The 19,589-nt window shown below is 39.1% G+C and overlaps 2 protein-coding genes across 5 annotated transcripts in view; one reads left to right on the top strand and one right to left on the bottom strand.

The window, feature by feature from the left end:
* Nucleotides 1–5,625, bottom strand: part of SACS (sacsin molecular chaperone) — a 102,663-nt gene extending 97,038 nt beyond the window's left edge. Inside the window, exons 1-4 of one of the 2 annotated variants that reach the window (XM_064505005.1) lie at nucleotides 5,103–5,625; nucleotides 4,860–4,911; nucleotides 2,305–2,415; nucleotides 1,230–1,302 (exon numbers count right to left, since the gene is read on the bottom strand). The gene's annotated coding sequence lies outside the window, so the exon portion shown is untranslated. The remainder of the gene's footprint in view (nucleotides 1–1,229; nucleotides 1,303–2,304; nucleotides 2,416–4,859; nucleotides 4,912–5,102) is intronic. The other variant, XM_064505008.1, reaches the window with a different exon arrangement.
* A 12,572-nt stretch (nucleotides 5,626–18,197) lies between these two features.
* Nucleotides 18,198–19,589, top strand: part of TNFRSF19 (TNF receptor superfamily member 19) — a 62,140-nt gene continuing 60,748 nt past the window's right edge. For 2 of the 3 annotated variants that reach the window (XM_026108825.2, XM_026108829.2), the window contains exon 1: nucleotides 18,198–18,641. The gene's annotated coding sequence lies outside the window, so the exon portion shown is untranslated. The remainder of the gene's footprint in view (nucleotides 18,642–19,589) is intronic. The other variant, XM_026108826.2, reaches the window with a different exon arrangement.

Below are 19,589 nucleotides of genomic sequence, written 5' to 3'. Positions count from 1 at the left end.
GGAGCGGAGCTAGCTGGCGCCTTTCTCCCCTTACTGAGCGTCGGCATTAAGTCGGACCCCACACAAGCACAAATGTTAGGGACTCAGGTGATTCCCAATGAACCAGAGAGGACACAAGAGATCTGTCCGGCCTCAGAGGGAGCCTCTGAGCTAATATAAGGGGAAACAAGTATTACTCACCTTTGTTGAATTCTTTAGGAGATTTTTGCTCACATTTCCTAACTAAGAGCATCTCATGGAAGTTTTACCATGGGAATGAGAAACCAGGGGCATTTTGATAACCCAGAAAAACCTGCTTAAGACTTAGGATTTTATGGCATCTATGTGTGCGTATAAAATCTCAAAACATAAGAGTGTGTGGAACTGCATCAGATCATACACACTTCCACCTTTTAAGAAATTATATATGCATGCAAAAGAGGGAGCCTATATGTAAAATAGAAAACTACAATTGTCTGCATCAAGATAGACATATGCTTCAGGAAATGATTTTGGCACAAGACTTGGAATAGTAAATTAAAATACAGAGACAAAACATGGAATCATGACACATCTTTAGCTTAGATAAGGCTGGATAGCATAAGATACTGCAGAAAAGTGTATTCACACCATGACAAGTGACAACAAATTCCTTCCAGCCAAGTGACAGCTAACAGACAGCAGCGCGTAGAGGACATAAATCACAAAAATCAATTGTGATATTCAGAAAGTCTAACTAGTAATAGCTCAGGTTACACTATGGGTGGCAAGAATAAAATAAACTTTGAAATCCATCAGGAAATACAAGATTTAAAATAGGAGAACAGGACTGATTTTTCATACTAATTGAAGAGCCCTCTAATTCTACTTACAGTATCTTTTATCTTTCCCTCCTACTGAGCAGAGCAGTTACTTACCAGGAAACAAGTGAAAACATGCTTCAGTAGACTGTGCATATGATACTTTGAAGTTAAAATTTACATTGTGAAATCTACAATTTAAAGCAGGTAAATAAAATATTTCTTTCTAGTAAAATGAATACTGTTCTACTTACTTAAACTAACATAGGAGGAAACAAAAAATCAAAAATGAAAAATTCTGTGTATTTTCTACCTTTTGTAACTTATATACTTTAAAATGTCTTAATTCATTAAATCTAAAACAGGTTTAATAAATCTTTTATTTTCCACCATTTGTGATGTTTTTTCACTGTTAACATTTTGTCCAACCTGAGTAGTAAACATAAGTACCTTCATTTTGCTTTGTTTTCAGTCTGCATCCATCACTGGCTCTCATTTACCACCATGACAAGAGAATGATGAACTGCAAACAAAAGAATGGAAGAGAAGCATCTAATCCAAGTATGAATTCCTGCTTTTATTACATTTTGTGAAAAAAACAAAGACAATTAAACTGAGGGATCAGAATTAACTCAGCTTTTACAACACACTGTATCTTTTGTTTCACCAACTGGACTTCTACAAAAGAAGCCCAGAACCCATATGTAATCCTGGCAGTTAATGAATATCCAGGGAGTCTACATTAAACAGACTTCACTGTTTCACATATGAATTATAAAACTGTTAGGATGTCAAGCACAGGTTTTAACTTGCAGTAATTTATGTGAGGACTTCTATGTGCGGTTTTTTTCTACAATGAGCTGTTAAGAGGTTTCATGTTTTCTTTGGGAAAAAAAACATGAGCTAATGTCAGACAGGAGGCAGTGGGCTTGCCACCACTGTAGGACCTGCTATACACGTTCTTGCAGGAGTCGGAGCGTGAGAAAACTGGTCCAATGAGAAAGGAAGGATCAGGCTACTAAGAATTTGGGGTAAGGGGTTGTTTTAGTTACCACCTGTTTACACTCAGTGACTAATTAGAAGTTAGAGAAATGAACTCTGGAGAAAACTCAGTAGTCCTATCACTGCAAGCACAGAGAGAGAGAGTTCACAATATAATTCACTGGGACATGTGGAAAACCCAAGTCCTCCAGCAAAATGAAGCAAGTCCAGACTTTGCAGTACTTGTATTCATTTATGCAAACAGATGAATTTAAGACTATCAGAATCTTTTTTTTTTCCAGGTAAATGAGGCAAAAGGGACAGTAAGGCAACTTTAAGAAGTACTTTTTGGAACTGATTAACCTTTACATAAGTAACTGTGCCTCCACCTTCTCTGCTATTTGTAAAAATAACATCATCTTCAGCATACAGGGAGACGTCTTTGTTACCTTTTTCCTGACTGTACAGAAAATTGCTTCCAAATATCAAAAAAGTAATATATTTCATGTTATTTGTTACATATAATGCTTATATGTTGCTATACCTGGTTTTGATGGTTCCGCACTTTTTTCAGTTCAAGAACATATTAAGTGGCTCCATATCTTGCTGATACAAAGAACGTGTGAGGTCCTGTTTCCCGCCAGCATTCAAGGAACTGGAAGTGCAGTGGCAAATCCTTCACCAAATAGCACTTAGCCCCAAAGCTTTTTACCATGTCTTTGTCTACAGCGTTGCACCTCAGCGTCCTTAATTGTGTCCCGGCTTTCTGCTACTTTCTGACTTGCTTTGGTCTTTCTACTGTATCTGTATTAAAACGTAGACCCTCCCCAACGCTCCCCCTATTCCTTATACTGAGGAGTTCTGTAAGATGCTTCCTACCGTTTCAGAGAGCTGACCTGAACAAGTTTATTTTTCTCTTATGCATATCTTAAAAGAAGGATCTTGTTGAACTCACGGGCTCAGAGACAGGAGGAAGTTGCTGTGTCTCAGCTAAGCTGTGGTAGCTGCTCATGTCTGTTGTAAATGCAAACTTAAACAAGTAGTGTCGAAGTACCTCATAGTTGCCATAATCTAGGAGTGCGCACAGGGAAAATTATTCTGGATCATCTGATAATGCAATAACTTGAAATGTTCAAGCTATTGCCCTCAAATAGGTTTAACACCTGACAGTTTATATTGCTGTCATATTGCCATGACTGTTAAATAAAACAGTGGCAGCAGCAGCACATTTCACACATTAAATATAGTTAACAGTTACAAAGTAACTTGTAATTTCTAGAAGGACATACCACAAGCATTATATACAAATATTGTCACTTTACACAGGAGACCTTGTGGCAATCAAAGCTAGTCCTGCCTGCTGTACATCATAAAGAAATGGATCTCTGCAACCCACGCAGCAGCCTCCACTCTGCCGGAGGGAATGGTCAGCTGGAAATACAAGAACAAATCTGGCACTCCTGCTCTCCTACAGCAATGTGGAGCGCCTTTGTGGACCTTGTCCCCTAAATTTTTCCAAGGCATTTCCAAGCATTGCAGCGCTTCATGGAGAAACAGGGGAGGCTCGTTGCAAGCGCCAGAAGGGGAAGAGGTGAGGTGGCACTGTGTTTGAGTCTTCTGACAGGTAACATTGAAGAACAGCATTGTCTAAGGCCATCACAGGCATTAAAAAGTTTTTTGTGGCTATGCTGCACACAGAATGAAGACTATTTACTTTCCACCTTTTTAAAACCTCAATTCACTGTTTCTTGCAGTGTTGAGTATGCTTCCAAGGTGCAATTACAGCCTACACAGGCAAAGCTTGGGTAGCTTTCATTTCTCTAATTTGGGGAACAACATCAGAAAAGGTGGGGCAACACTGACTTCAGCAAAATCCAGACAACCAAGTACTCATGAATCTTCATACAGCCTGTTGTAAAGGCAGTGCTGCTAAAAACTCACTAATACAGCTACCTGAGCTTGTTAGCTAGAGGAAAGTTATCTCAAGATGTCCATACATACTGCAATCATACCTCCCAATTGCAACATATGCGTAACCTCACTTGTTCTATTATTAAAGCTACTTTTATTTTATAAAGTGACTGTCCACAGCTGGTTGTTACCTACAGTCCAAATTTCCTGTATCGTAGGCAGTGGAGCTAAGGCGTAGCCTAGCAGGATTCCCCAAAACACTCTAGCTGATCCTCCTGGGACACACACACATCAAAGGAGAGGGTCTGGCATTTTTAGATAAAGTAGTATTTGAGTTCCTTTGCCCTCTTCAGTCTCTTTAGAGTTAGTGCTCAGTTCTACTTTTCTTGCTCTTTGTATTCAGGGAACATAAAGAATGTAAGTAATCATGACTAATAGCCCCGTGGATACAGAAAGAACAAAGTATCTTTATACCATTTCCAAAAGCATTCACACAGGACCAGCCACATCTCTGTCAAAAATGTTTAACAAACAAGACAGAGAATAACACAAATATGAGTTTAAATGTGATCTCAGTTGCAAGCTTTATTGCCTTCTAAAATAGATAACATCTGCTGCTAAAACAATGTCAAAACAATTTTTTTACAGATCTGTAATATGTCTCATAAAACAATGTTTCTACAAAATAAATAATGCATAGTCTTTCAAACTCAACAAAATAGTTTGCCAATCTTCAACTTATCCTGTGAGTTGAGCAAAAGAAATACTTAACCCATAAAGCTAAGCAGATTGATTTTCATTCATTCTTTACAGCTCTGTAAAAGATCTTTTCTTTCGTTTTTGTGTTGTCTCCAAATACTTTGGTATACTTCAAATGTAAAAAGAACCCCATAGCGATGGATTAACTCTTGCTTGAGACTATTATTAATACATATGTACACAGGATGGAAATGAAATAGCAACAAACTTCAAAATGCTATTTAAGTTTTATCCTTCTCTAGCTCGGTAGAGCAGAAAAGTCATCCTTATGCACAGTGCTTTCTAGGCTGGGATTTAAAACCTCCTTGAAGGATCTACAAGCTAGGTACATTGCTGAGTTCTGATGATTTGAAAAAATAGTAATGTTTGAGGTATATTTTAGTGTATACATTAGGGAATATATTGACTTTTCAGTATATTAACTATTACCTGTGAATGAGTATTACTATCGCTGCCCTCTTTCGCTGCATTCCTTCCCCTTCTGTGAAGACATAATTAGACAGCAGAGATACAGGAAAGTTTGGTTATACCTGAAGATCAGACATCATGCAATCTCTTTAAGAGATGCTAAAGCTTGACAAAACTTCAATTTATTAACAACCCCCCAAGAATATTTGTCCATAGTAGGTATTAACTGCACCCATGAGAATGCAAAGGCATCATTCAGCTTACCTGCAGTGGCCTTTTCTGCTTATGAGTGCTGAGAAAGCAGTTCTTGTATCTCACTGTGGTGGCTTAAAATACAAGGAGCTCCAGGTGCTTGTTGCACCCCTTGGAAGGAAGCTCCTGCATCAGGAGAGTCCTTTGGAGCAGTTCTGTCCCAAAGCCTTGGCCACCTTTGTGCCACATCCGGCAGTTCACGTAACCTGTTTTTACATGCCACTTAAGTGAACAGGAAGATGTGGTTGGAAACCCCGGTCCCTTTTCTGCTGCTTCCACTGGGAGGGCACATGCAGTGAGGCGGCAGTGGAGACTTCAGCCCTAACCCCTGCAGACCTGCATGAGCACATCTCAGGGCTTTTCGGTGCTCTCTCTTTCCTTTTGCATGCAGTGCAGCTACCGCTGCTCCTCTCTTCCTGCTTTTGTTATACATACAGAATTCATTGCTTTTTTTTCCTGTTTTTTTTCCTTTTGATCGTTGTCCTCCATTCTGAGAGAGAGACTGAGAAAAAGAAACCTCTGCTATCTTTGCTACCCTCCTTCCTACAGCTCCTCGGTCATGGAATATTTAAACTTCTTCCCACAAGGTATCAAACAACATTATCATTATCCTTAATTACAAACTAACCTGATGTATTTTTATAATTAAAGGGAAGTAAATAACATTTAGAGTTTAATTCAGAGCTTCCACGGAAGGCAGTGGTTAAGTTGCATCACTTATTGGAAGTGCAAAATGCTATTCACAAAAGATGAAGATGAAACAGACATAATGAAAGGCAAATGTGATTCATTTCCACGGTACCTTTCCTTTTAAAATAAGTATCTGCACAGTTTCAGCCGAAAAGCAGCAGAGAAAGAACTTAGTTGAAAAGAAAAGAGTATTTGCAGTAATCATACCATGACATAAAAGGACAGCCTTGAAAAGAACTATATTTTTTGTGAAATAGGGTTGAAAATTGCTGTTTGTAGATCCTTAATTAACGGTTAGCTATCAAAGCCTTTCATACTAGAGAACTCAACAGTTCCCAAAATGTTAAGCTTATATTCTCCTCCTTCTATACAGTCTTACTCCAATACAAGCCTCTATTTCCTAACCCTGTATGCTGAGGAAGGGTCATACCAAAGCTGTAAATATAAAAATAAGAAGCCATTTAGTGTCACATGACTTTAAAATAGTTATAGAATCAGTAAATAGTGCAATTATTTATGCTGATTTGATCCAATCCAAAGTGGTACTCCCTACATGTCAGACAGAAGGAAGCAACCAGCACTTAATAAGCCTCATATTGTCCTTTCACATGCTCAAAGGCAGCTCCTGCTCCTTGAATCAGTGGGACAGCTGCCCCGGCTGCCCCGTCAGCCAGCCCATGCTGAAGGCAGCACATACTCATGCCCCTGCGAAACCTCCGGCCTGGTCCCAGGCAGGCAGCGGTGAGCTTTGACCGGGGCTGAGCTGCCAGGGTGGAAGGAACAGCAGATGTGCAGAGCTGTTCTAGAGGGCATGTTAGTACAGTCTTGCATTGCTGAAAATTACGTCACTTTGCTATAGTAGCCTAAAACATAAGTATGAAATTATGGAGTAAATACAGTGTATGTTGTTGACACACCTGTGAATTACAGCGCTGTGGAACCTGAGGGATTCTTGAAACATTAGAAGCTTTCAGTGTACGTTGCAGAAGGCAGAGCATTTATTATAGCACTTATTATTTGTAGTTCTCTCTTTGAATGACTGTACAAGGTCTTGTGGATATTTCTGAAGATTGCTCTGCTGCAAATGTTGTAAGAAAACATGGCACTAATTTGTAATTCTCTGCGCATTCTGCTAAACACAGCACTATGCATCTTAACTGCAGAGTTAATGCGGATGTTCATATCCAGTTCTTTTTGGCCAGGTCTGGCTTGTATTCACGTACAAAAACTGAGCTAAGTTTGTATGCTCTTTACCATTCAGCTAGAGTACCCAGGAGTTTTAAGTAAGAGAGGTCAGGTTCTGATTTGAAAGAGCTCCAGTTCTTTGCAGTGGGAATGCAGGATAAAACCTGATTTATTAACATCTTCATACACACTTCAGCACTTGCTGATTTGAATTTACCTGCCATTTTACTGACTTCCTGTGTGCTGTAAGTCTTCTATGTGATTTAACATCTTCCACTGACACCAGTTCTTAAAATAATATGAGGGCCATCATCAAGAAAAGATCCCTTTCATTACACTAAACCATCTGTGTAGTGGCACTTGGCCTGTGTCTGCACACTCCCATCAACATAAAGAGTCTAGCAAATAAGAGAGGAAAGAAGTTTTTTTGAGATCATATAAAGATGCCTCAAATTACCAGTACATCAATGTGCGCGGTACAAGCAGTCATTTGACACATGCATCTCATCTCCCCCCGTATTTCCTCATGGAAAGCATCCTTCTGCTCCTGCAGGGAGTGGTGTTGTATTGAGGTACCTGAAGCCACATCTGTCATCTGGTGCTACCTTGAGCCTGCTTCTGCTTAAAGCTCTTTCAAAACAGCATGAATAGTACTGGACACATCACTGTGCAAACAGGTTTACAGGACACCACCTTCTTCTTTTCAGTCAGCCAAAATTCTAATACCACCAAGTAACTAGTCTTCGGGTTACTAAGTCTTCTGCTAAGGACAGCATGCAGCTCCAGGAGTCAGGGCACTAGAAAATAGGTTTGGGATCTCTAAACTGACAACAAACATAGTTGTCCCATACATTTATCTGGAGGGAGTAAGAGTCCCTCTTGTCCTCCTGTCAGATATGCAGGTCTCAGGGATATCATATATCCTGTATAGCCTCACCAGTGTTCATTCATTCTATGGCTGATGAAGATGTACCAAAAGAAAGAACAATCATTCTTTCTTTTGAGTATTTACATACATATATATACATACATATACATATATATATACCAAGTAGAGATAGGAAGGGAAACAAAGGGCACATATATACTGTTGATTGTTCCAGCTGTTCAAAAGCAAATTGTCTTCAGTCAGATGAATGAATAAGCATTCATCAGCAGAGCTCCTACAAATTGGATAAATCACAGTCATAATTGCTTCATAAATTCCCAGTAGCACATATTTTCATTCTCTAATGAGAATTTCCGTAGGTAGTGCCAGCCAGTCCTGTTCTGTGTGGCAGAAGTGCATGCCATTTGCATTCAGCCCAACAACTCTATATAAGTAAACCTGCTTCTGATTACTGTTTAGCACAGGAGATTACAAAGGTATTAAAATTAGCACCTGGTGTCGATATAATGCCAGCTTCATATGCAATCTGCATATTCTCCCATCTGCCAGCCACTGCATTCTCAGGAAGGGAAGCCAAAGCTCTCTCCATCTTTCATCTCCTTCTGTCTCCTGTATAAAGAGGCAGTGCAAGAAAGTGCTATTCTTCGGCGATGAAAGTAACTCAGGTCATGGACTGAAGTAAGACTGAGCAGAGCCTCCTGTGCTTTATTCAGCTAACGAGGCTGGCATGTTACAATCACTTCTGCACATGTGGAAAGGAAGGTCAAACAGGTTCTTCCATAGGGCTTTGTGAAGTAATTTGGATAGTGGCACAATTTGTCTGGCTCTAGGAAATGCAGTGTCTAACTGGGGTTGCTAAAGCACCAGTGTAGTTGCAGTTTATCAGAATATGACTGCAGTGTAGCCTTGCGGTGCTTACAGCAGGTTGGACTAATTTAGTTTTCCCAATCTGAACAAGTATGGTGCTGGAAGCAGACATATAGAAACTGATGAAAAAACAGGCTCTCTTCACTCTAACTAAATAAATGTGGTAAAATTGCTTTAATTTTTAAAATAAATGTGAAACAATTTCCTATCTCAGCTCAGGAAGACCAGTAGGAAATAAGAACAAATCAGTCTCAGAGATCCTTTCATACACATCTTTCCTGTAGTACTAATGAGTGACACTTTTTGAATCTTTCAGTGAATACCTAATACCTTTCAGTGATACCTAATCAGTACCATGAGGTCGTAAGTGTTTCAGTGTTATTATACTTTTTGCACAAATGGTCAGTGCAGTTCCAGAGCAGCCACTTTGGTTTCACTGAGGAACCAGGATCCCTCCTTCAAAATAAACTCCCATGGTGGATGCTGCAATACAGCCTGGTTCTCTGAGCACCGTGACCTCCTTTACATTCATTTCTTTTGGCTCTCCTACCCCAAAGCAACCCTTTTCATCAACCACTCCCCTGCTAGGACATATAGATTTCCTACAAACTCTGGTCTGCTCTGGGGAGGGGGAACAGAGAAAGGACAGAGAAAAAGGGAGAAGACAGAGAGCTTCCAGCCTCTGTCCCTTCTGCCGCTGGAGCAGAGAGGCACCTGCCCCAGGCCGCAAGGGACACGCAGGGGCGGGCAGGGTAGGGCCAGACGCTGTAGGGGCAGGAAGAGCTGAACACAAGACTTGTATTGTGATTACTGCGTACTGTGAGAGCCTAAAATTTCTGGTAACACTTTCTACTAAGATATTACTGTGATCTCAGTATATTACCTTCATTAACCTATAGATCCATTCCCATCTTGCAGCTACTACTGACCTCCTCTAGACTTCATCCCCACACTGTTCCTGCTTACCAAATCTGCAGCTCCCCAAATAACTGGTTTTCCCTTTGCAGCAGGCTCCCAACCTGCTATCTTTGACCTTCTCTGACACTTCTGATGCTTCTTGCCCAGGCCTCTGATTCCCTCTGAACCTGATCCCTTTGATGTAAGTTGGTATCTCCAATTTTTTACTACTATCTACAACAGTTGCTGAGAGATTATTTTCTTTGAAATCAACACTGTTGCATGAACACACAATTGGGCCAGGAGTGCTACAGGGCATAAGGTTTAGTCCAGACATTTACTGTGGTCTTGGGGAACCAAGTCTCATAGATGATGGAGCCCTTCAATTCAAGTGCCAAATGAGGCAGTAGTTTTATTACAATGTTTTCTAAGGTGGAAAAACAAAGATTATTTAAAATCTAAATAAATTCTCACATGTTGGTATGGAACAAGTATTCCTTACTCCTTTTATTATAAGAACTCGCAGGTATCAAAAGAAATGAGAAGGTACCAGGTCCAGAACACATAAAAGGGAGTATTGCTTCACACAACAGGCAGTTAAGTTGCAGAACAATAGGGCCATTATCATGTTTCTGATGTTATTGGCCTTTCTGTAACATTTAGTTTATTCCTTGATAAAAGTATGTGTTTAATGCTGAAGTACATAGAATAGGTCAGAAACTGGAATATAGCAAATAATAATGGATCCACACCCAATTAGCTTGCCATTGCGAGAGAAAGTATGTGCATCACGCAAAAATAAATAAATAAAACATTTTGTTATGCAAGGCTGTATTTCACAGAATAAAGAGTTTTTAAGAAGTGATTTTTCTGTGGAATTTCAGTGAGGAATTCATGTGCATTAGGTGATAGCAATCTTGACTACGGATTTTTTTGTTACCTTTCCTATGATAAACTGCTATCATGATAAGGAGTATTTATTTTCCTGATTATTTTTTTCCTGTTTAGCTTCATACCATTGCTCTTTTTTCTACAAACTTTTTAACGTTGACCTCTTATCATTTATATTATTACTTTGAAGATAGATAGTATTAAAACCCATCATTGAATTTCCTGAGTCATCTTCTTTTAGTCTTTTCAGTCTTTTGTGCTTAACTTGTTTTTAACTTTTCTTTACATAGCTCTCTGTTTTTTGGAAGAACGTAAGAAAGAGATTTAAGGTGACAAAAAGTGTAACAATATATCCAGGGAAAATATATGAAAGGTTTACAAATCATGAGCTCGGAAATGTGTGTCAAACTAGATACAGTACTGTAGACTAAAAACAGATGAATGTCAAAAGAAAACCATCTGCTTTAAAATCTGGCAGCAAGTATCAGCTGAGCCTGATCCCTTTTATTACTTATGCTCTTTTGTTTATCTGTTTCCTTATTCTTTTGGCATTTTTATGGTTGTGGCTAACATGCAAGATTTCTTATAGACAGTAGGATGTAGCTTCTAACACAACGAACAGGCAAAATACAGTTTATCATCTCTAGCCAGGGGGAAAAAAAAGGAAAAATAATCAAATCTGTCAACTCTTTCAAAATAAAATATATGAAAAATGATATATTGCAACTGGGACTGCAGAGAACTGGTTAGAGATTAGATCTAGTTACCGTTTCTTCTAAGATACTGACTCTGTTCAGATAGCTACTTAATATATTAGCACTGTTTACCAAAGCTACCTCTTTAAGAGTGGTATGTATTTCTGTAGGTCTTCTTTTCCTTAATTTCTTTGAATAAACCTACCTTTCTCTTTCTCTAAGAGGAAAAAGTCATCCAAACGTTATACTAATGCTACTCCACAAGTCAGTTACTACATCATGTCCTGAGGAAAGACTAGTTCTCATTATGCTTGAATCCCCACAGATGATGTATGGGCTAGGCCCCAATTCAGAAATATGCATATACTTAAGTCCTGTGCTTAAAGGTAAGGCCATACAAGCATTCTGTTATAGGGATAACTTTTTGTAACAAAGTTTTCTTCAACTGCTCTGTTAACAGAGGCCTCAACTCTCTCCCTCTTTTGTACTTTGCAAAAAGATCTCAACTTTTGACTGATTAAGTTCAGGCTCTTAGGATCTTAACTGTAGAGGTAGTAAGTGTTCGCAGGAATTTGAAAAGGAATCGATGCTGCTCAGCAGAGGAATTTTAATTTGTGCTTGCAGTATATGTACTTGGGAGTATAGAATTTGATGTAGGCAGTATGGAGTTTAACATGAACTATTACATTGAACTCCCAGATCTCAGAGTAATGACAAGTCAGTGAATGTAACTTGCATCCTTAGCAGCTCTGCACTGATAGAAGTCCAGCAAAATTATACGTCTTAGCTGAGGTTCCTCCCTACTACATTTCTACAGGTTTATGCCTTCACTAAATAGGACATTGAATCAAAGTTATGGTATAGAACAGTATTTTAGAAAATATTAAATAATAGAGCATTAATTTAAAAAGTAGTAAACTTGTTCTTAGTTTGTTCTTGATTATAAGATGAAAAAGGTCTGGGAAAGAGGGCCAATTCTGGTTAAGACTGTCAGAAAAAAGGGAAGGGGAAGGGAGAAGTGATACAAAATCTGTGAATTAGACTGAGGGTGTTTTATTTAAGTGGGGAAAATTCTGAACTACAAAGTGAAAAGAAAGGCCAAAACTGAACAAACGTTTGAAGACAGAAAAGTGGTCATGTGATTGCAGTCTCTCTGTGATCAGACATAGCTATTTATAAACATCACTTTGTCTAAAATAAGAACATCATTTTTTGTTGAAATTAACTTCATGATCTTTTAGAAATTGTTTGCTAGAGTCGCCTTAAGGGAATACTTCTAAACATATGGTTTGATAATGACGAGGCAGGTAGCCAGCTATGATCTCTACTGCTGATCAGCTAATTGCCCATATCAGATTTGTTTCTCCGTTCCCTTCCATCCCACCTACCCTGCTTTTTCTTGTCTCTTCAACAGAATATCCTTGGGACTTGGGGATTTAGGTTTGGGGTTGTTTTTCGGGTTTCATTTTTCGATACTACGTTTTTTGCAGCATCTAGCAAAACATGGTACAACCTGGTTGAGAATTTAGTATGCTGTAGAAGATTAAACACTGGATAATAACGTGTTCTGAAGAGAAAGGCATGAATTACTTAAAGTAGGCTGAAAGATAGTGCTTCAAAAACATCCTTTGGCTTCTGAAATGCAAATTTCAAAATCATAGGTCTATCAAATTCTCCTGTTTTAGCTATATTAACAGCATTGCTGATCTAGCTCTAACAGCCTTGGGGAATCTCATTGACATAACTCTACCAGCACCTCTGAAAAGCATATGACATTATTAAAGTTTGCATGCTGGTGCAGAGAGCTTCAGTAACCGTAACAGGTAGAAAATCACAGTGGATCATTTCAGTACAAGTGAAAAGCCCAATGTAAAAGAGGGACAAGGATCAATCACAATGACGCAGTTCTTTGGCTGCCAAGATGTGATCAAGAACAGCTAAGGCCTGTGAAACTTCAGTGAATAGTGAAGAGAGAAGTGCACTAGTGCTCCAGGGATGCATATTATTCTTCAAGAATTCTTTAAATGTAGAAGCCTTGGAAGCTTCAGTGCTAGATTTTGGTTTGTAATTCATACAGAATTTTTTGTGTATTGTTTCAAGTACATCATTACAAACAACTATCTATCTACATTATATTTAAAGAAACAGGAAAACATACAGGGGACTGGATGGTCACCTGCCATAAACTGTCATTGCTCTTTTGATTTCACTTCAGCTATAGCTTACACAACCGAAGATCTAATCCAGTGAGAAAAAGTGATTTGCCTCAAGTCATACCCATGTGATAGAACTGGGAATAAAACCACAATTTCTGATTCCCAGTAACAGGTGAATTACCTAGTACTTCCTAGGAGCATCTACATTATCCTCGAGGACAACCTCAAAGCCAAATTCCCAGCCTTCTGCATTGTCTAGTTGCAGGAATGCCCTTGACAATTCCCTTAGAGTGATTCTTCTGGTAAGCCAAGGACACCAAATCTCCATTTTCCTTAGATCTTATAGTACCCATGAGGGACTCAGTCAAAGCTGGGTGCTGTGAAGAGCCACAGGAAAAACCCAGGTAAACTGTCAGATTCAGAACTCAAGAGAGGGAGACCCAAACTCTTTTCTCCTCATAACTTGCGTAGGCAAAGACCTGTCATTGCAGCATACAAAAGCAGCAGATATGGCTTCTTCCATAAAAATCAAAAGTTACGTGGGCTACATCCAAAACTAGTGTTAGACTAGAACAAATTGCTCTGCAATGACTGTGTAGAGTGTTGTAGGTTATAGCGAGTCTGATGACATACTCTGTGATAACAGTGAGCCAGTCTTTCAGGAAATGCCAAAGGGTCTTGATTTTTCTGCCTAAAGGTTCTGTAATTGAAGTTTTTATGAACCTTGTGACTATCAAAGGGATTGTAAGCAGTAAAACTACAGGCAGTGACTATCAAGGAGATTGCAAGCAGAGTAGGAGAGAGTGGGAGTAGGTATCAGCAATACCTGGACTAACGACACCCATGTGCTGTGGCAGGAACAGGGTATTAAGATTCTATCAAGATGGCAATGCATATCATGCAGTAGGATAGGTCTGCGTCTTCTAAAACATCTCTCCAGAGCATGGGACTGTACAGTTTCATGGAATGATATCCCCCTAATTCTTTAGGAAGGCGATGATCAACACTTCTTACAACAACTGGGGCCTAGAAGGGCAACTGCTGCTTCAGAGCCAGTGCTGACCTGTCACAAAAGGCTATGAAAATGGTCTGGCAGCCCATGGCTGATCATCATGACACAGTCACCCCAGGAGATGTGCATGATGAAAGTTTGCAAATGTTCAGGTGCTGCCAGTTTGACATTTGTAATGGTGTGTCCAATATCTGCACCACAGTTCAAAAGGCTGTGGGTAGCACGAAAGATGGTAGCATGGCCAGCAAGTGTGCTTTAATGGTGGCACTGCATCTGCTGTGATCGTGATTCCTGACTTCTTCCCTGAACCATGTTGGAGCTCCTATGGACTGATGTAAAGGAAGGGAGACACAAGGGGTACCATGAATTGATGCATGCTTATCACTATGTGTGCAGAGAGCTTGTATATAAAGCAACATGATAAATCATATGATGCATAAGATACAAATGTGTTAGGCACAGCATGAATACCAGAAGAGCATGTGGCAGGGGTTTGCATAACCACTGCAGTTGTTTGATAGGAGCACATGATACTCCATGAAAATTTTTGTACGTTTTCAAAGATCAGCTGATCCAAGACATTTAGGAACAACTGCTGACTATTTCAAGGTGATACTACATAACTAATACAGCATTTTTTTTCAAAAAGCACAACTACACCTACAAACCATTTTTCTCATGATTTAGTTATATTTAAGAATCATCTCCCCAGAGCTGCCACTTCTACCGGCTAACTATCTTTTATAGCTTTGATCCAACAAAACACTGTAAGCATGAGTAGCAGCCTTGGGCTGGGTTCTGTTCTCCTTATAAACTCCTAAAATTGGATCTAACCTGTCTAACTTATGAGCCTAACTCTTGCCTAACCTTTAGGAGAATAATTAGGCAACCTTCTTGGATTGCTTACATAGCAAAAAGAGAAAGGTAAAACTACTAAGTAAGTCTCAATGGAGATCCTTTCTAAGTTTAGAAAAGTTTGAGCAATGAATTAGGAAGACAGCATCTCCCTCTGCAGGACTTCAGAGACAGCTCTGTCCCTCTCTCTGTTTTCATACAGTAAAAAGACATTTATTTTAGAGCAGCTTTTCAGACAAATAAAAATAAATACAAGCTGGATACCCAATTTCAGTAATTTCAGATCAGATTCTACCTCAGTAATTTCAGTGATTAGAATTTAACCTCTACTGAACAGTCTAACGGATTTTACTCAGACCACTTGTGCTTGAATGCTTTGCTGGATTAGTGACTTCAAGAGGAAGCATGAGCTGATGATCAGAACGTATAAGTGAGTGTTATGTTACATAGGTCCTATTTCTAGCTCTGGCACTAGTCTGTTGTATCCCTTATGCAAGTCACAATATATATGTGTTATCTTCATTTTATGCAAAGAGAAAAGATGATTGTCAATCTTTGGAAAAATACTGAATTATACCGACTATTATTATTATTACACACTTTGGTCAAATTTTGAGGCAGCTGTACAATAGGAAATGGCAGCTTGTTCAGGCCACTGGCTCCACAGTGAAAGATAGTGTTATAAATGCAAAATGCAATACTTAAGCTTTAGGAGGTTAAATTGGTAATAATTAACCTTACTTCTCTTTTTGATATGTACAAAAGAAAGATCAAAGACCTCTAACAGCCCTTTAGGATTTGCTTTTACTTAAAACACAGAGAACTAAAAGGTGCTTTTTGTGAATGATATTGTTCTTAAAGAAAAGCACCTTTAAAAATTAACAGAAAAGGGTTATTTCAGTTCTGTACAGATCATCTGTAAAATTTATTTCACCTATAAAATTTACTTAAACTTAAGCACTTCCAGTTTTACCATGAAGACAACAAATGGACCGTAATCAAGTAATCTTGCAGTGAGTAGGGGGAAGCTGTATGTCAGAAGAGCACAAATTAACATTAAAATAGAAGTAAGAAGCTTGAATAATTTTCTTTTATTTATGATAGTTGGAAGTGCAAATTAAAGACAAAAATTTATGGTTTGTTTACATATTTTTCCAGCAGTATATTCCTGAAAGTCAATTCATTTCCTGCATGATACTCCTTTGTACCTGCAACACATCTCCTCCATCTCAGTTACCAGAACATCCCCCAAAGGCCTACCTGGAGAGACAATTCAAAACACTATTTAAACTATGTCCAACTAACAACACAGTACACTGTACAGCATCCCTTAGAAGGATCTCAAAGCTTTTTGGAGATGTTAATTATATCACGGGGATACACGGTGCTCACTATTAGGCCTGATGCTAGCCACCGTACATCCTCCAGCCAGCAGAAGGCTCCCTAATCTACCAAGTGCAGCAAAAGCACCTAAGGAGCCTCTGAAATAAGAACGGCCCAGGCCAAGGGAGCGCTCGGGGCAGTGGGGGACGCAGCCTGGCGGGGAGCTGCAGGAGAGGGGCCAGCAGCCCACAGGCTGCGAAAGCAGGAGCTGGACAAACCCGCCTTTCGTTGGCAGGGGGCCAGCAACGAGAGGGAGGCGGTTCCAGCCTGCACGCAGGGCATGCAAGGAGGAATCTCAGCAAGACACTCGCTTTATCACTCTTGCTCTGGACTACCCAATGCACATTACATGCTGTTTGTTTACTCTTGTTTTTAATGCTCAAAGCAGCCGTGACTAGCACATTTGCTCTATTTACTTTTGCCTTTTAATGAATTCTCGGTTACTCAGTGTGGACATATTTGCAGGAATCTACCGATGGCTACCAGTTGACATGCTTATATCACTTTCATCTGCACATGTGGTGTACCCAAAGAATGGGGGATACATTTATGAGAACTTCTGGGATATCTTCAACATGGCTGACCATCCTAAAAGCCATCCTGCTTGATATTTGTATGTTTTACTAACAGCTGAAGTACACAGGGCTAAATTAACCTATATGCCACAAGCTAACTTTGCCTTAGATCAGGGAAAATGAAATTCAGTTGCACATTACTTCTGCATTTTCTCTGTACTGAAACAGTGCAAGTCATGGCAATCTTACAAATTTTCCTGCTTTCTGTGGACCTCTTCAACCACTCTTGGGGCTATAATCTGCAGCGACACAGAAACTGTCTGTCAATATCCTTTTACTCCCCGCAAAAGCCTCCTTCTGCTGACAGGATAATGTGACCACTTTGAATCTATCCCGGCTTGGAAATGCCCTTATACTAAAAGGCTTCTGAGGGTTACTTATGGCTGCTTTATGGCTCATTTACATAAAGGAATTATGAGCCACAGATAAATCAAGCCCAAACAAAATGATTTGCAAAAGGCCACACAGTAATTAGCAGGGAGGACATAAACTAAAGACTAAGAGTATGCTCTATTGTGCTTGTTTTTGCCACTGTAGAAAGCCAGCTCCAATGTTCAAAATACACCCTTTTCTCTGCTCCAGACCTCAATAAAGAGGCAAGCAAAAGTAGGTTTCTGTCATTTGTTACAGCTGCCTAGCAAAGTGACCTGCATGTCTGATTTCCAGAACTTCATACAAAAGTGTAACTTCCTGCTGCAGAGAAAATTATAAAGCATCTTTTTGTACAAAGAAAACCTTATACCTACATTATTCTCCCTTCTTAGGAGGTAACTTTAATATAATGGAAACTTTGAAGTGAGCCTTGGGTTTGTTACAATGGACTAACCTGATTAGAAATCATGCAAACTCTTGTTGCTCTGTAGCTGTATTCCCCCACAGGCTGTATTATAGCTCTCTAACCAGTCCCACAGCATTGAATGATGTCATGGGATCTGCAGCTCAGGGAGATGAAAGGGATAAAGCGGAACCCGCTGGCACTGGGGAACGCTTCCAACACACAATCCACAACACAGCTTGGGAACTGAAAAGCTACAGATCCAGCCACTCAACTCTAAGCATTTAAGAATCATGTGCATTCTCCCAGCACAAGAAAGGAAAGGAAAAAAACCTTAGTGATCGATTTTTAACAAAAGAACCAGAGCACTGAAAGGCAGAATTTAAGAGTGCAAGTACCTGCTGGAAAAGGAGCTCTTTTTCCTCTCCAAAGCACTGCCTTTGATGTATGGCAACTGATCACTGATCAGATTACAGGCATTTGGTCTCAGTGCTCGTCTGCCTTTGATCTGCATGGTTAATTTTATTTTCCCGGATTTGGAGTTTGTCTGGGCTTGTGCTGACATACTTTTTTTTTTTTTTTTTTTTTTAAAGGAGCTAAAAGCATTTAACACAGAAGCTCTGGCAGTGTGAAATTAAGTTGCAGAAAGCCTGGGCATTGGAAAACTTCATCAGATAACAGGTACTGGATTTTGTATTTTTTTCAGTTCTGTATTGCAAGATTTTAATTAATTACAAAGCTTCTCATAAACAGTAAAAGTACACATCATTGTGTACACAGTTTGAAAGATTATATAAGAATGTTAACTTACAGCATTTTCATTTGCAACTGTTATGCAGAACTATATTGAGAACAGGCTATATAGAATATATAGATAATTAAAAACTGAAGCAATATTTTGGGGGTATATAATATTTTGGTGTGCACTGCTCATTCCAACTGTCTATGGTTTTGTACAGTCATATTTTAATACAAGTATCAAGGATTTAGAGGAATATTTATTTTCTAAGAAGAGATCAGTCATATTTCCTACATAGTGTATATACTTTATTTGCTCTCAGTGCATTTATTAAACACTGCCTTCTTCAAGCAACACTTTCAACCTTAATAATTGCATACTTGAGATAATGAGTCTCCTCTGCCACAAGTTATTTGAACTAAGTTTATAAATATAACATCGCTGTATACAAAAGAGAAAAGTTTTTACTTCAACATTAAGGAGATGATAGTTCAACTATCAAATATGAAAAGAAACCTTGATAATAAAAGTGACATTTTAACCTGATGATAGAAATTTCCTTTAAGGCATTTTAATAAAGATTTCAAAGAAACCTTCAGCTTATGTAGAGCAAACACCTGGTTTTACTGAGCTCCATGGAAGTTCTGCTCCTGTTTCAGTGAAACAATTTCCATTCCCAATGTTTTATATCCTTTTCCTCCAATTCATGTTTATGAACACATACTGTGTTTAAGAAAATGACAGACATCTACTCTGGAGTTTCATTATAAAGGAAGAGTTATTAGAAGTTGAGATTATTCACTACACATTTGCGGTCTTATTTTAAAAGGGCCAGATTTTAAGATAAGTTTGGGCCAAACCTGTGAGTGTTCTGTGCCTGTAGTTGGAGC

The sequence above is a fragment of the Dromaius novaehollandiae genome, chromosome 1 (genome assembly GCF_036370855.1).
Source record: "Dromaius novaehollandiae isolate bDroNov1 chromosome 1, bDroNov1.hap1, whole genome shotgun sequence".
In the NCBI taxonomy this organism is placed as follows: Eukaryota; Metazoa; Chordata; class Aves; order Casuariiformes; family Dromaiidae; genus Dromaius; species Dromaius novaehollandiae.
This window is presented reverse-complemented; position numbering and strand designations above follow the sequence as displayed.